The sequence below is a fragment of the Zonotrichia albicollis genome, chromosome 31 (assembly GCF_047830755.1).
Source record: "Zonotrichia albicollis isolate bZonAlb1 chromosome 31, bZonAlb1.hap1, whole genome shotgun sequence".
In the NCBI taxonomy this organism is placed as follows: Eukaryota; Metazoa; Chordata; class Aves; order Passeriformes; family Passerellidae; genus Zonotrichia; species Zonotrichia albicollis.
In genome coordinates this window covers 6,132,557-6,148,657 of record NC_133849.1, presented here as the reverse complement: position 1 = coordinate 6,148,657, position 16,101 = coordinate 6,132,557, and the positions used below count along the sequence as shown (strand labels likewise).

Below are 16,101 nucleotides of genomic sequence, written 5' to 3'. Positions count from 1 at the left end.
CAAAGTTGGGGGTGGTGGGGAAGGGCAGGAACCCCAAAAATTCGGGAGGTGACCCCAAAATCTGGGGGGGAAACCCCAAAATTTGGGCAAAAAGAGGCGAGAACCCCAAAACTGGGGGGAACCCCAAAATTTGGAGGCGATTCAGGGGGGAAGCCCCAAAGTTTGGGGAGCAAAAGATCCCAAAATTGGGAGGGAAAAAGGGCGGGAACCCCAAAATTTGGGAGGTGACCCCAAAATTTGGAGAGAAAACCCCAAAATTCGGAAGGGAAAAAGGGCGAGAACCCCAAAATTTGTGGGGGAGGGACGTCCCTAAAATTGGGGGGTAGACCCCAAAATTTTGGGGCGATTCAGGGGGGGGAACCCCAAAATTTGGGGAGCAAAAGACCCCAAAATCTGGAGAGGGAACCCCAAAATTTGGAGGGGAAAAGGGCGGGAACCCCAAAATTTGGGCAAGAACCCCAAAATTGGGGCAAGAAGCCAAAAATTTCGGGGAGCAAAAGGGGCTGGAACCCCAAAATTTGGGAGGGGACCCCAAAATTGAGGAGGGAATTTGGGGGGAACCCCAAAATTTGGGGGGGAAAAAGGGCGGGAACCCCAAAATGTGTGGGGGCGGGGCCTCAGAATTTGGGGGAGAGGCTTAAAGGAGGGGGAGGGGCATCCCTAAAATGGGGGGGACCCCAAAATTTGGGGGCGATTCAGGGGGGAAACCCCAAAATTTGGGGGGAAAACCCCAAAATTTGTGGGGGCGGGGCCACAGAATTTGGGGGAGGGGCTTAAAGGTTGGGGGGACCCCAAAATTTGGGGGAGAACCCCAAAAATGAGCCAGAGCCGCCACCGGAGCCGTTTATTGGGGGAGGAAGTGAAGCCACGCCCACCAAGGCCACGCCCACCCCGACCCCACCCGGAAATGGGGAATTACCGAAATTTCACCCCAAATTTGGGGTTCGGGGGGGTGGGGGAGGGGCCCGCAAATTTTGGGGGGCGGGGCTTGAGGTGGCCCCGCCCCCTCCCGAGGCCCCGCCCCCTCCTCAGGCTGCCCTAAAGTGACAAAAATGAAAACTTTCCACCCAAAAATTTGGGGGTTTTTGGGATTGGGACCCCAAAATTTTGGGATGGGGATCCCTAAAAATATGGGGGCGTGGTCAGAGGTGGCCACGCCCCCTCCAGGCCACGCCCCTTCTCTGATTCCCATTTAAATACTCTCTAAAGCGACAAAAATAAAGATTTTTATCCCAAAATTTTGGGGGGTTTGAGGCTGAGACCCCCAAATTTTTGGGGTGGGGTCGTCTAAAATATGGGGGCGTGGCCAAGTGAGGCCACGCCTCCTCCAGGCCACGCCCCTCCTCTCCATTTAAATCTCCTCTAAAGTGACAAAAATAAATATTTTTATCCCAAGTTTTCGATATTTTTGAGGCTGGGACCCCCAAAAATTTTTGGGTGGGATCCTCTAAAAATTGGGGGTGTGGTCAGAGTTGGCCACGCCCCCTCCAGGCCACGCCCCTCCTCTTATTCTCCCATAAATCTCCTCTAAAGTGCCAAAAATGAAGAGTTTTCCACCCAAAATTTTGGGGGTTTTGGAGCACGGACCCCTAAAATTTTGGGGGGTGGAGTCTCCTAAAATTTGGGGGCGTGGTCAAATGTAACCACGCCCCTTTCAGGCCACGCCCCTCCTCTTTTTTCCCATTAAATAATCTCTAAAGTGACAAAAATAAAGATTTTAGCCCAAAATTTTGGGGGGTTTTGAGGCTGGGACCCCAAAATTTTGGGCTGGGGTTCCTTAATAATTGGGGGCGTGGTCAGATGTGGCCACGCCCCCTCCAGGCCACGCCCCTTCTCTCTTTTCCCATTAAATCTCCCCTAAAGTGACAAAAATAAAGAATTTCCGCCCAAAACTTTGGGGGTTTTTGGGGTCAGACCCCAAAATTTTTGGCGGGAAGGGTCCCTAAAAATTGGGGGCGTGGTCAGAGGTGGCCACGCCCCCTCCTGCAGCCTCTCTCCCACTCTAAATCTCCCCTAAAGTGCCAAAAATGTCGATTTTCCACCCAAAATTTCGTTGGTTTTGGGACTGAGAAGTCAAAAATTTTGGGGAAGTGTCCCCAAAAATTGGGGGCGTGGTCAGAGGTGGCCACGCCCCCTCCAGGCCACGCCCATTCTCTTATTCTCCCATCAAATCTCCCCTAAAGTGCCACAAATGTCGATTTTCCACCCAAATTTCGGGGGTTTTTTGGGCTGGGACCCCAAAATTTTTTGCTGGGAAGGGCCCCTAAAAATTGGGGGCGTGGCCAGTTGTAGCCACGCCCCCCTCGAGGCCACGCCCCTCCTCTTATTCCCACTTAAATCTCCTTTAAAGCGACAAAAATAAAGATTTTCCACCCAAAACTTTCGGGCTTTTTTGGGCTGGGACCCCAAAAAATTTGGGGGGTGGAGTCCCCTAAATGTGGGGGCGTGGTCAGAGGAGGCCACGCCCCCTCTTGCCGCCTCTCTCCACCCTAAGTGTCCCCTAAAGTGCCAAAAATCAAGATTTTAATCCAAAATTTGGGGGGTTTTTGGGGCTCAGACCCCAAAACTTTTGAGGCTGCGTCCCCTAAGAATTGGGGGCGTGGTCAGAGGAGGCCACGCCCCCTCCAGGCCACGCCCCTTCTCTTATTCTCCCATCAAATCTCCCCTAAAGTGCCACAAATGTCGATTTTCCACCCAAATTTTGGGGTTTTTGGGGCTTGGACCCCAAAATTTTTTGCCGGGAAGGGCCCCTAAATATTGTGGGCGTGGTCAGAGGAGGCCACGCCCCCTCCCGCAGCCTCTCTCCCATCAATCTCCCCTAAAGTGCCGCGAGTGTCCATTGCCCACCCGGAATTTTGGGGATTTTTGGGTTGGGACCCCCACATTTCGGAAGGGGGCGTGTCCCGAACTCGAGTGGGCGTGGTCAGAGCGCGGCCCCGCCCCCCCACTCCAGCAGGTACTGCACGGTCCCGTCCAGCGTCACCCGGCGCGCCAGCACCCGGGGGGGCGGGGCCTCGGCGGGGGGCGGGGCCTGGCCTGGGGACGGGGATTGGCCGGGGGGCGTGGTCTGGCCGGGGGGCGTGGCCTCCGGGTCCGGCGTGGGAGTGCTGGGGAGGGGAGAAACCAGTAAGGACCAGTATAAACCAGTACGGACTGGGATAAACCAGTATGGACCAGTACGGACAGTACAGACCAGTAAGGACCAGTATGGACTGGGATAAACCAGTATAAACCAGTACGGACTGGGATAAACCAATATAAACCAGTATAAACCAGTAAGGACCAGAACGGACCAGTATGGATCAGTATGGACTGGGATAAACCAGTATGGACCAGTACGGACCAGTACAGACCAGTAAGGACCAGTACGGACTGGGATAAACCAGGATAAACCAGTATAAACCAGTACGGACTGCGATAAACCAGTATAAACCAGTAAGGACCAGTACGGACTGGGATAAACCAGTATAAACCAGTATAAACCAGTACGGACTGGGATAAACCAGTATGGACCAGTAAGAACCAGTATAGACCAGTACGGACCAGTAAGGACCAGTATAAACCAGTATAAACCAGTATGGACTGGAAGAAACCAGTATAAACCAGTAAGGACCAGTACGGACCAGTATGGACCGGTATGGACCAGTACGGAACAGTACAGACCAGTATGGACCAGTATAAACCAGTAAGGACTGGTATACACTGGGATAAACCAATATAAACCAGTATAAACCAGTAAGAACCAGTAAGGACCAGTATGGACCAGTATAAACCAGTATGGACCGCTGTGGACCCCTCCCAGTCCATCCCAGTGCTCCCAGTACGGCCCCAGCCCAAACCAGTTTGAGCATCCCAGCCCCTCCCAGTTTATCCCAGTTTATCCCAGTCCCTCCCAGTCCATCCCAGTTTGATCCCAGTTCCCCCCAGTCCCTCCCAGTTTATCCCAGTTTGTCCCGCCCGGGGCTGCAGGACCCGAACTCGCCGGGTGGGGGCGCTGGGGAGAGACCCCCAAACCCCAAATTCCTGAAAATCCCCAAAAAACCCCAAATCCACCCCAAAAACCCCAAATCCTCCCCAAAACCCCCAAAATCCACCAAAAATTCCTCCCAAATCCCCCCAAATCCACCCCAAACCCCAAAAATCCACCCAAAAACCCCAAATCCCCCAAACATCCCAAAATCCCTCCAAAAACCACCAAAAAATCCTCCCAAACATCCCAAAAATCTCCCCAAAATCCCCCAAATTACCCCAAAATCCCCCAAACCCCCAAAGACACCCAAAATCCCCCCGAAATCCACCCCAAATCCCCAAATTACCCCAAAATCCCCCAAATCCCCCCAAATCCGCCCCAAAAACTCCCAAATCCACCAAAAATTCCTTCCAAATCCTCCCAAATGCACCCCAAACCCCAAAAATTCACCCCAAAACCCCGAAAATCCACCCAAATCCACCCAAAACACCCCAAAACCCACACCAACCCCAAATCCACCAAAAACCCAAAAATCCACCCAAAAATCCTCCCAAATCCCCCAAACCCCAAAAATTCACCCCAAAACCCCCAAAATCCACCCAATCCCCCCAAAACCCCAAACCCACCCCAAATCCACCCAAAATCCGCTCAAAACCCCCAAAAAACCCCAAATCCACCCAAAAATCCCCTCAGAAAAAGCAAATCCACCCAAAATTCCCCCCAAAAATCCCCCCAAAAACCAAATCCCCCCCAAAATCCTTTAAATTCTCCTAAATCCCCAAAAGACCCCAAATTCCCCAAATCTCCCCCAAATTCCCAGAAAATTCTCACCCAAATTCTCCAAAATTCCCCAAAATTTCCCCCCAAATTCCCCAAAACCCAACCCGGGACCCCCCAAATTCTCCCAAATTCCCCCAAATCCCAATTATTTCCCACAAAAAGGCCCAAATCCTCAAAACCCCCCAAAATTCCCCCGAAATCTTCCTTAAAATGCCCCAATTTCCCCCAAAAATTCCCCACAAAACTCCAAATTCCCCAAACCCCAAAAATTCACCAAATCCCCCCAAAATCCGCTCCAAGTTCCCCCAATTACCCCCAAAATTCCCCCAAAATGCTCCCAAACCCCCAGGAAACCCCAAATTCCCAAAACCCAACCTGGGACCCCCCAAATTTTCCCCAAATTCCCCAAAATTCCCCCAAATCCCAAGAATTTCCCACAAATGGCCCAAAATCCTCCAAAAAAAATCCCAAAAAATCCTCAAAATCTTCCTTAAATGCCCAATTTCCCCTCAAAACCCCAAAATTCCCAAATCCCCAAAATCCCCCCCAAAAATCCCCCAAATTCCCCCAAAATCCCCCTTAAACCCCAAAGCTCCCAAAATTCCCAAATCCCCAAATCCCCCCAAAAATCCCCAAATTCCCCCAAAATCCCCCTTAAACCCCAAAGCCCCCCAAAATTCCCAAGTCCCCAAAAAATCCCCAAAAGTCTCCCCAAAAATCCCCAGAATTTTCCCCAAAATCCCAAAACCCAACCCAGGACCCCCCAAATTCCCCCAAATGTTCCCCAAAATCCCAAAAAAAATCCTTAAATTCCCCAAAAATCCCCTTCAACCACAGCCAGTGTCCCCCAAAATCCCCCAAAATCCCCAAAATCTCCCAAATTCCCAAAATCGCCCCCAAATCCCCCAAATTTTCCCCAATAAATCCCTAAATCCCCCCAAAATTTCCCCAAAATCGCCCTTAAACTGCCCCGAATCCTCAAATCCCCCCAAATCCCCCAGAATTTCCTCAAAATTCCCAAAATTTCCCCCAAAAATCCCAAATTCCCCCCCAAAATTCCCCCCTCCAAAATGCCCCTAAAACCACCAAAAATCCCCAAAATTTCCCCAAAAATTCCCCAAAATTCTCCCCGAAATGTCCCCAAATCCCCAAAATCACCCCAAAATTCCCCTTAAACCACCCCAATTTCCCAAATCGCCCCCAAATTCCCCAAATCCCCCCAAAATCCCATTCAAGCGCCCCAATTTCCCATCAAAATTCCCCAAATCCCCCCAAAATCTCCCTCCAAATTCCCCCCAAAATCCCCAAAAAATCCAAAATTCCCCAAAAATTCCCAAAAATTCCCCCAAAAATTTCAAAACAATCCCAAAAAAATCCCAAAAATCCCAATAAATCCCAAAAAATCCCCAATAAATCCCAATAAATCCCGATAAATCCCCAATAAATCCCAAAAAATCCCCAAAAAATCCCCAATAAATCCCAAAAAAAATCCCCAAAAAATCCCCAATAAATCCCCAATAAATCCCCAATAAATCCCAATAAATCCCAAAAAATCCCCAAAAATCCCAAAAAAATCCCAAAAAAAATCCCCAATAAATCCCCAATTAATCCCCAATAAATCCCAAATAAATTCCCAATTAATTCCCATAAATCCCCAATAAATCCCAAAAAAATCCCCAATATATCCCCAAAAATTCCCAATAAATCCCAATAAATCCCCAAAAAATCCCAAGAAAATCCCCAATAAATCCCCAATAAATCCCCAAAAATCCCCAATAAATCCCCTAAAAATCCCCAATAAATCCCCAATAAATCCCCTAAAAGTCCCTAAAAAATTCCCCAAAAAATCCCAAAAAATTCCCAAAAATTCCCCTAAAAATCCCAAAAAATTCCCAAAAATTCCCCAAAAAATTCCAAAAAAATCCCCAAACCTCACCTGGGCCCTGGCCGGGCCTGGGGGCGCCGGAAGTTGTAGCAGCCGCCTGGGGGGGCCTGGGGGAACCCCAAATTATTGGGGGGATTTGGGGGATTTTTGGGGGATTTTGGGATTTTTTGGGGGTTTTTTTTAGGGGGGATTGGGAGATTTTAGGGGTTTTTATTAGGAAGGGTTTTGGGAGACTTTTGGGGAATTTTTGGGGGATTTTTAGGGGATTTTTGGGATTTTTTGGGTTTTTCTGTGGGGGGAGAGTTTGGGGATTTTTGGGGTTTTTGGGGGATTTTTGGGTTTTTTACGGGGGGTTTTGGGGGATTTTTGGGGGGGTTTGGGGATTTTTAGGGTTTTTTAGGGGGGATTTTTGGGGATTTTTTGTTTTCTTTTAAGGAGGGTTTTTGGGGGATTTTTAGGGAGGGTTTAGGGGGATTTTGGACATTTTTGGGGTTTTTTAAGGGGGTTTTCGGGAATTTGGGGAGTTTTTAGGGTTTTTTTGGGATTTTTTAAGAGGGGTTTTGGGGATTTTTTGGTTTTTTTTAGGAAGGGCTTTGGGTGACTTTAGGGAATTTTTTGGGATTTTTTGGGGGTTTTCGGGATTTTTGGGGATTTTTTGGGGATTTTTAGGGGGGTTTTGGGGGATTTAACTGGATTTTTGGGGGATTTTTTTGGGATTTTTGGGGATTTATTGGGGATTTTTTGGGGATTTTTGGGGGATTTTTGGGGATTTTTGAGGAGATTTTTTTTGGATTTTGGGGGATTTTCTGGGATTTTTTTGGGATATTTTTGGGATTTTTGGGGGATTTTTGGGGATTTTTTGGGATTTTTGGGGATTTTTTAGAGAATTTTTTGGGATTTTTGGGGATTCTTTGGGGATTTTTGGGGGATTTTTGGGGATTTTTTTGGGGGATTTGTTTGGGATTTTTTGGGGATTTCTGGGGATTTTTTGGGATTTTTGGGGATTTTTGGGGATTTTTAGGGGGATTTTTGGGGATTTTCTCACCTGGGCTCCGCGGGGGGCGTGGCTCCGCCTGGCCCCGCCCTGGCCCCGCCCTGCCCGGAGGCTGCGGGGGGAGGGGAGGGGTTGGGGGGGAACCCAAAAACATTTGGGGACCCCCCCGGTGGGAATGGGGGAGGGGGAGCCCCAAAACCGCGCAAAAACCCCAAAATCCCCCCAAAAACCCCCAAAATCCCAAAATCCCACCCGGGACCCCCCAAATCCGCCCCAAATCTCCCCCAGGACCCCCCAAAATCCCTCAAATTTCCAAATCCCTCCTTTAATCCCCCAACCCCCCCCCCAAAAGCTGCCAGAATTCCACTCGGGACCCCCTAAATCCCCCTGGGGTCCCCCAAAATTCTGGAGATCTCCCAAAATCCCCAGAACTCTCCAAAATCCCCTCCAAATCCTCCCAAATGCCCCCAAAATCCTCCCAGGACCCCCAAAATCCCTCAAATTTCCCAAATCCCCCCCAAACCCCCAAAATCCCACTCGGGAACCCCCAAAATCCCCCAAATTACCCAAATCCCCCCTTTAATCCCCCCCAAAATCGCCCCAAAACCGCCAAAATCTCCCCCAAAACCCCCCCAAAATTCCTCAAAATCCCCCAAAACCCCCCAAAATCCCCGCAAACCCCCCCAAAATCCCCGCAAACCCCCCCAAAATCTCCCCAAAATCACCCCAAAATTCCCCAAAACCGCCAAAATCCCACCCGGGACCCCCCAAATCCGCCAAAAATCCCCCAAATTTCTCCAAAATCCCCCCAAATTTCCTCCCCATCCCTTCCCCTCACCTGTCCCCCCCTGTCCCGCTGGGGGCGGAGTCAGAGTCCCGGCTGGGGCGGGGCCTGTCCGGCTGGGGGCGGGGCTTTTCCCGCTGTGGGTGGGGTCAGAGTCCCGGCTGTGGGCGGGGTCTGTCCCGCTGTGGGCGGGGCCTGTCCCTGTGGGGGCGGGGCCGGCCAGCCCTGGGGGCAGTGGGGGAGGGGCGCGGCTCTGCAGCCCGAACAGGCCCCGGCGCTTCTTCATCTCCGGCCCGACACGAACCTGGGGATTGGGGGGAAAAATGGGGATTTTGGGAAATTTGGGGGGTCCTGAGGGGGTCTGGGGGTCCTGGGGTTTTGGGGCTGTTTTGGGGGGTCCTGAGGGATTTTTGGGGGTTTAGGGGCGCTTTTCGGGATTTTTTGGGGTGGGATTTTGGGGTGCCCCCCCCCCCCCCCCCTCACGGTTTTGGGGTCATCGCCCTCAATTTTGGGATCCCACCTCCGCTTTTTTGGGGTTTTTTTCCCCTGTGGTTTTGAGGTCCCTCCCCATTTTCGGGGTCCACTCCTGGTTTTTGGGGTCCCCCCTGAGTTTTGGGGCGGTTTTTGGGGTTTTTTGGGCTGTTTTGGGGTGGGGTTTTTGGGGTCCCCCTCCAGTTTCGGGGGTGATTTTGGGGTGCTTTGGGGTGTTTTGGGGTCCCCCCCTCAGTTTTGGGGCGGTTTTTGGGGTTTGGTTTTTGGGGTCCCCCTCCAGTTTCGGGGCTGATTTTGGGGTGTTATCTCGGGTTTTGGGGTCCTTTCCCATTTTTGGGGTCTCCCTCAGTTTTGGGGCGGTTTTGGGGTTTTTTTTTCTGTGGTTTTTCCAGTGGGGTTTTTGGGGTCCCCCCCCTGATTTTTGGGGTGTCTCCCAAATTTGGGGGCCCTGCCCGGATTTTTGGGGTTTTTCTGGGGTTTTTGGGGTCCCCTCTGCTTTTGGGGTTTTTTTAATGGTTTTTTTGGGGTGGTTTCTGTGATTTTGGGGTCCCCTGGGTTTCTCCCCTCCCAGTTTCGGGGTGGTTTTTGGGTTTTTTGGGGTTTTTTTGGGGTGTTTTCTGGGTTTTGGGGGTCCCTGCCATTTTTAGGGTCCCTGCCCGGTTTTTGGGGTGCTTTTCGTGGTTTTGGGGTCCCCTCCCCCCTCGGTTTTGGGGTGGGATTTTGGGGTTTTTTGGGGTGGGGTTTTTGGGGGTCCCTCCCTCTTTCCCCCCCCCCATTTTTGGGGTCCCTGTCAGATTTTGGGGTCCCCACCCTCGATTTTGGGGTTCTTTCCTCTCTTTGGGGATCCCCCCCCCATTTTTGGGGTGGGATTTTGGGGTCCCTCCCGATTTTTGGGACCCCCCTGGGTTTCGGGGTCCCTCCCCCATTTCTGGGGTCCCCCCTCAGTTTTGGGGTCGGGTTTGGGGTTTTGGGGTTTTTGGGGTCCCTGTCTGGTTTTGGGGTCTCTCCCCTCTTTGGGGTCCCCCCCTCAGTTTTGGGGTCCCTCCCTGATATGGGGCGAGATTTTGGGGTTTTGGGGGTTTTGCGTTGGTTTTTGGGGGGCTCTCTCTGCTTTTTGGGGTCCATCCCCGTCAGAATTTTTTGGGTTCCCTCCCCATTTTTGGGGTCCCCGCCCGGTTTTTGGGGTGTTTTCCGGGTTTTTGGGTTCCCTCCCCATTTTTGGGGTCCCTCTCCCCGTTTCGGGTTCCCTGTTCCCATTTTTGGGGTGTTTTCTGTGGTTTTGGTGTCCCTGACCCATTTTCGGGGTCCCTCCCTGGGTTTTGGGATCCCCGCCCGGTTTTTGGGGTCTTTTCTGGGTTTTTGGGGTCCTTGTCCCCATTTCGGGGTCCCTGTTCCCATTTTGGGGTCCCCGCCCGGTTTTTGGGGTCCCTCTCCCCATTTTCGGGGTCTCCCCGCTCTGACCAGTCCTTGTCCCTGTCCCCATTTTTGGATTTTTTGGGGTCCCTGTCCCCGTTTCGGGGTCCCTGCCCGGTTTTTGGGGTCCCCCTCCCCATTTTGGGGTGTTTTCTGGCTTTTTGGGGTCCCTGTCCCCATTTTGGGCTCTCCCTCCCCATTTTGGGGTCCCCTCCCCATTGGGGCTCCCCCATTCCTGACCGGTCCTTGTGGGTGCTGAGCGCCCCCAGGAGGCGGCGCTGCCGCTGCGAGCGCGGGGTGGCCGCGAGCTGGGGGGGGAACAATTAATTCATTAATTCATTAATTAATGGGGGAAACGGGAATTAATGGGGGGAAAAATCTGGGAATTAATGAGGGAAAAAGCTGGGAATTAATGAGGGAAAATCCGGGAATTAATGGGGGAAACGGGAATTAATGGGGGAAAAAACGGGGATTAATGGAGAAAAACCGGGAATTAATGGGGGGAAAAACGGGAATTAATGGGGGAAAAAACGGGAATTAATGGGGGGAAAAAGGGAATTAATGGGGGAAATGGGAATTAATTGGGGAAAAAACGGGAATTAATGGGAAAAACGGGGATTAATGGGGGAAAAAGCGGGAATTAATGGGGGGAAAAACGGGAATTAATGGGGGAAAACGGGAATTAATGAGGGGAAAACGGGAATTAATGAGGGAAAAAACCGGGAATTAATGAGGGGAAAACGGGAATTAATGGGGAAAAAGGGAATTAATGGGGGAAAAAGGGAATTAATGGGGGAAAAGGGAATTAATGGGGGAAAACGGGAATTAATGGGGGGAAAAAGCGGGAATTAATGGGGGAAAAAACCGGGAATTAATGAGGGGAAAATCCGAGAATTAATGGGGGAAAAAGCGGGAATTAATTGGGGAAAAAACCGGGAATTAATGAGGGGAAAACGGGAATTAATTAGGGAAAAAAGGGAATTAATGGGGGAAAATCCGGGAATTAATGGGGGAAAACGGGAATTAATGGGGAAAAACCGGGAATTAATGGGGGAAAAATCTGGGAATTAATGAGGGGGAAGAGCGGGAATTAATGAGGGAAAAAAACGGGAATTAATGGTGAAAACCGGGAATTAATGAGGGGAAAATCCGGGAATTGATGGGGGAGAAAAGCGGGAATTAATGAGGGGAAAAACGGGAATTAATGGGGGAAAAAGCGGGAATTAATGGGGAAAACGGGAATTAATGAGGGAAAAACCGGGAATTAATGGGGGAAAAGCGGGAATTAATGAGGGAAACGGGAATTAATGAGGGGGAAACGGGAATTAATGAGGGGAAAACGGGAATTAATGGGGGAAAAAACTGGGAATTAATGAGGGGAAAACGGAATCAGGGAAAAGCGGGAATTAATGGGGGAAAAACGGGAATTAATGAGGAAAAAAACCGGGAATTAATGGGGGAAAACCGGGAATTAATGAGGGGAAAATCCGGGAATTAATGGGGGAAAAAACGGGGAATTAATGGGGAAAACCGGGAATTAATGAGGGGAAAACAGGAATTAATGAGGAAAAAAGCGGGAATTAATGAGGGAAAAAAGCGGGAATTAATGGGGGAAAACGGGAATTAATGGGGAAAAACGGGAATTAATGAGGAAAAACGGGAATTAATGGGGGGAAAACCGGGAATTAATGGGGGAACAACCGGGAATTAATTGGGGAAAAAGCCGGGAATTAATGAGGGGGGAAAAACGGGAATTAATGAGGGGAAAAACGGGAATTAATGGGGAAAACAACGGGAATTAATGGGGGGAAAATCCGGGAATTGATGGGGGAAAAACGTGAATTAATGGGGGAAAAAGCGGGAATTGGGGAAAATCCGGGAATTAGGGCAAAATCACAAACTGGGGGAGAAAACCCCAAAATTGGGGAAAAAAAAAAAACAAATTGGGGGAAAAACCCCAAAATTTGGAAAAAAACCCCAAAATTGGGGAAAAAAAAAAAAAAAAAACAAAATTGCGGGGGGAAAAACCCCAAAATTGGGGGAAAAACCCCCAAAATTGGGGAAAAAACCACCAAAATTGGGATTAAAAAAACCCCAAACTGGAGGGGGAAAAAACCCAAAATTGGAAAAAAAACCCCAAAATTGGGGGGAAAAATCCAAAACTGGGAAAAAAACCCCACAAAATTGGGGAAAAAAACCAAACTGGGCAAAAAAACCACCAAATTGGGGAAAAATCCCCAAAATTGGGGGAAAATAAACCAAAACTGGGGGGGGAAAAACCAAATTTGAGGGAAAAAACCCCCAAAACTGGGGGAAAAAACCTTCAAAAACTGGGGAAAAAAAACCAAAATGGGGGAAAAAAAATCCCAAAATTGGGAAAAAAAAAAAAAAAAACAACAAAATTGGGGGAAAAAACCCCAAAATCGGGAAGAAAAAAACCCCAAATTGGGGAAAAAACCCCAAAATTGGGGGGAAAAAACCCAAAATTGGGATCTAACCACGGATTTTGGGGTCCAAACCCAAATGTTTTGAGTGGAAACTCCAATTTTTTTTTTCAGCCCAAAATTCAATATTTGTACCCGAATCCCCAATGTTGGGGTCCATTTTGATTCCCAAAAATCAGATTTTTTTTCCCCACAAAAAGCAATACCAGCCTCTCAAAATCCCAACTTTATACCCAAAAATTGATTTTTTTTTTTGCCCCCCCCAAATTGGGTTTTTTCTCCCCCAAAAATCAGATTTTTCTCCCAAAATAGCGATTTTTTCCTCAAAAAATCCGATTTTTTTCCCCAAAAATCACAACTTTTTCCCCCCAATATTGGAAATTTTTCTCCCCCAAAATCAGATTTTTCATGAAAAAATAATATATTTTTTTCTCAAAAATGGCAATTTTTCCTGTGAAAATTGGATATTCCCCCCAAAAATTGGATATTCCCGAAAAAAATTCACATTTTGTCCCCCAAACACAACGATTCATTTCCCTCAAAAATCAACTTTGTTTTCCCAAAAAATCCGATTCTTTCACCCCCAAAAATCGCAATTTCCCCCTCAAAAATTGTGGGTTTTTTTCCCAAAAAATGAGGAATTTTTCCCCCAAAATTGGAAATTTTTCTCCCCAAAATCAGATTTTTTTTTCATTAAACAAATCCCTCTTTTTGCCCACCAAAATGGGGAATTTTTCCCTGCAAAAATTGGAATTTTTCACCCCCCAAAAATCAGATTTTCTCCCCCAAACATAACGATTGATTTGCCTCAAAAATCAAAATTTTCCCCAAAAAATCCGATTTTTTTCCCGCCTAAAAATTCCAAATTTCCCCACAAAAAATCGCAATTTTCCCCCTCAAAAATCAAATTTTTCCCCCAAAAATCTGATTTTTTTGATTTTTTTCATGCCTAAAAAATCACAACTTTCCCCACAAAAAAATTGCAATTTTCCCCCTTAAAAATTGAATTTTTTTCCTGTACAATGCGCTATTTTCTCCCAAAAATCCCAATTTTCCCACAAAAAATGAAAAATTTCCCCCTCAAAAATCAAATTTTTCCCCCAAAAATCTGATTTTTTTGATTTTTTTCACGCCTAAAAATCCCAACTTTCCCCACAAAAAATCCCAATTTTCCCCCTCAAAAATCAAATTTTTTTCCTGTAAAACGCGATATTTTCTCCCAAAAATCGCTATTTTTTCCCCCCAAAAAATCCGAATTTTTTCCCCATTTCCCCCCATTTTTTCCCAATTTTCCCACAAAGAATCGCAAATTTCCCCCTCAAAAATCAAATTTTTCCCCCAAAAATCCGATTTTTTCACGCCTAAAAATCCCAATTTTCCCCACAAAAAATTTGAAATTTTCCCCACAAAAAAATTGAATTTTTTTCCTGTAAAAACGCGCTATTTTCTCCCAAAAATCGCTATTTTTCCCCCAAAAAATCCGAATTTTTTCCCCATTTTTCCCAATTTTCCCCAAAATCCCAATTTTCCCCACAAAGAATCACAATTTTCCCCCTCAAAAATCAAATTTTTCCCCAAAAATCCGATTTTTTCACGCCTAAAAACCACAATTTTCCCCACACAAAATCCCAATTTTCCCCCTCACAAATCAAATTGTTTTCCCCAAAAAATCTGATTTTTTCACCCCAAAAATCGCAATTTACCCCTCAAAAAATTGAATTTTTTTCCTGTAAACGTGCCATTTTCTCCCAAAAATCGCTGTTTTTCCCCAAAAACTCCGATATTTTCACGCCTAAAAATTCCAATTTTCCCCACAAAAATCAAATTTTTCCTCTCCTAAAAACCATGATTTTCCCCACAAAAAAATTTGAAATTTTCCCCTCAAAAAAATTGAATTTTTTTCCTGTACAATGCAATATTTTCTCCCAAAAATCCCAATTTTCCCCACAAAAAATGGAAAACTTCCCCCTCAAAAATCAAATTCTTTCCCCAAAAATCTAATTTTTTCACGCCTAAAAACCGCAATTTTCCCCACACAAAATTTGAAATTTTCCCCTCAAAAATTGAATTTTTTTCAAATTAAAATGTGCTATTTTCTCCCAAAAATCGCTATGTTTCCCCCCCAAAAAAATCCGAATTTTTTCCCCATTTTTCCCATTTTTTCCCATTTTTCCCCATTTTTCCCATTTTCCCAAAATCCAATTTTCCCCACAAAAAATCCCAATTTTCCCACACAAAATTTGACATTTTCCCCCTCAAAAATTGAGTTTTTTTTCCTGTAAAACGCCATGTTTTCTCACAAAAATCGCTATTTTTACCCCCAAAAAAATCCGAATTTTTTCCCCATTTTTTCCCCAATTTTTTCCCCATTTTTTCCCCAATTTTTTCCCAAAATCCTAATTTTTCCCAAAATCCCAAATTTCCCCACAAAAAATCCCAATTTTGCCCCTCAAAAATTGAATTTTTTTCCTGGTAAAATGCGCTATTTTCTCCAAATCCCGATTTTCCCCACAAAAAAAAATCTGATTTTTTCACGCCTAAAAACCCCAATTTTCCCCACAAAAAACTGCAATTTTCCCCACACAAAATTTGACATTTTCCCCCTCAAAAATTGAATTTTTTTCCTGTAAAACGCGCTATTTTCTCCCAAAAATCGCTATTTTTCCCCAAAAAAAATCCGATTTTTCCCCTCCTAAAAACCTCAATTTTCCCCACAAAAAATCCCAATTTTCCCCCTCAAAAATCGAATTTTTCCGCAAAAAATCCGATTTTTTCACGCCTAAAAATCCCAATTTTCCCCACCGAAACATCGCAATTTTCACCCTCAAAAATCAAATTTTTCCCCAAAAAATCAAATTTTTCCCCTCCTAAAAACCACAATTTTCCCACACAAAATTTGACATTTTCCCCCTCAAAAAATCAAATTTTTTTCCTGTAAAATGTGCTATTTTCTCCCAAAAATTGCTAATTTTTCCACGCCTAAAAATCCCAATTTTCCCCCTCAAAAATCAAATTTTTCCCCCAAAATCCGATTTTTTCACGCCTAAAAACCACAATTTTCCCCACAAAAAATCCCAATTTTCCCCACACAAAATTTGACATTTTCCCCTCAAAAAATTGAATTTTTTTCCTGTAAAATGCACTATTTTCTCCCAAAAATCGCTATTTTTACCCCAAAAAATTCCGATTTTTTTCCCCATTTTTCCCCAATTTTTTCCCCATTTTTCCCAATTTTCCCCATTTTTCCCTTTCCCCCAAAATCCCGATATTTCCCGTTTCTCACCGCCCCCAGCCGCATTGTGTCCCAGTGCCGGTTGGCGAAGGGCACAATCTCCCGCT

At 46.8% G+C, this 16,101-nt stretch overlaps 1 long non-coding RNA gene across 1 annotated transcript; it reads right to left on the bottom strand.

Annotated features, from left to right (window-relative positions):
• Positions 1-6,651: 6,651 nt before the first annotated feature.
• LOC141725938 (uncharacterized) lies at positions 6,652-16,101 on the bottom strand. Its single transcript, XR_012577501.1, has 5 exons — positions 16,046-16,101; positions 10,559-10,626; positions 8,468-8,717; positions 7,681-7,741; positions 6,652-6,742 (listed from the first exon to the last, which is right to left on the bottom strand). It is a non-coding gene; the product is annotated as an uncharacterized LOC141725938 (long non-coding RNA).